We start from the raw sequence: 1,337 nt of genomic DNA on the forward strand, positions 1-1,337 counted from the left end.
TTTTTTTTTTTTTTTTGATTCCTTGTAATTTTCAGGCCTCAGTCCATCTGGTTTCAACCCTGACCAGAATCCACACTATACTATCAGATTCTAGGAGAGGGGTTCAGGAAAGTCTACATTTTCAACACTCTGGGCGATTCTTATGCAAATCAAAGTTCAAGAAACATTAGTTGAACATCATGACTTAGGTTCCAGCATTTAATAGGAAATTTAATTGGAAAGTTTCTGCACCCTCAGTAGATTATACTACCTTCTAAGATGTTAGAAAGTGGGGTAGCCCAGCAGTTTGTACTAGAAAGGTGTGTACTGATATCTTTCTAGGAGTTTTAATGTAAACAGCCATATCTTCATCACTTTTACATTGTCTCTCAGATTTGAAATAAGATCCGTTTGGACTTTTATTTAATTGTGGCTAATTAAGAATCAAATTGGACTCAGAAAATGGTCACAAGGAGACCATCCCTAGGTCTTTAGTACTATTAGACAGCTTTGATATATTCCTGCTGATATGAAAGTGTGATGAAAATGCTGAATGCTAGGAATAAATAATTTTGGTTGTAATCTACATTGATTAAGTAGATTACAATTTTAAAGCTATAAATTAATCTGTTTTTTTTTCTACCAAGAAACATCATATGGTAGAGACTTAAAGAGGGAAGTTAAGTGGAGAGTTGGACATCTGGATAACTATGAAAAGGATTTTCCCTTCCTTCAACTATTTGCCACTTACAGCTACTAAAACTTTAACTTAGGCCAAGGAAAGAAACTAGGTGAAGTCTAGTCAAAGCAGCGAATGGGCCAGAGCCAAGACTGTGGCTTGGGAATGTTGCCAACAGTAGTATAGGATTTAGGCTAGGCTAGAATAAAGGGTAAGGCTAGTCATGTGGTAGGCCTAGGAGGCTGATATGCACTTTGTCTTGTGTTCCATGTGGTGCAAGTCTGGACATTCTAGAAGACTGGGCATATGTAACATGGGAGCCAGATTTGTCAGCTGTCTTCAAAAAAGCTCACCATAAAACCTTTTTAAAATATTAAACCTATCGATAGTTTTTTGAGGACCCAGCAATAGCATTGCTGGGGATTTACCCAAGAGAGACAGAAATGCTGATGCATAGGAGCACATGTACCCCAATGTTCCTAGCAGCAATGTCAACAATAGCCAAAACATGGAAGGAGCCTAAATGTCCATCACCTGACAAATGGATCAAGAAGATGTGGTATATATTCACGATGGAGTACTACATGGCAATGAGAGGGAATGACATATGGCCCTTTGTAGGAAAGTGGATGGACCTTGAGGGTGTCATGCTGAGTGAAGTAAGCCAGGCAGAGAAGGA

This window comes from Suricata suricatta, chromosome X (assembly GCF_006229205.1).
Source record: "Suricata suricatta isolate VVHF042 chromosome X, meerkat_22Aug2017_6uvM2_HiC, whole genome shotgun sequence".
NCBI lineage: Eukaryota > Metazoa > Chordata > Mammalia > Carnivora > Herpestidae > Suricata > Suricata suricatta.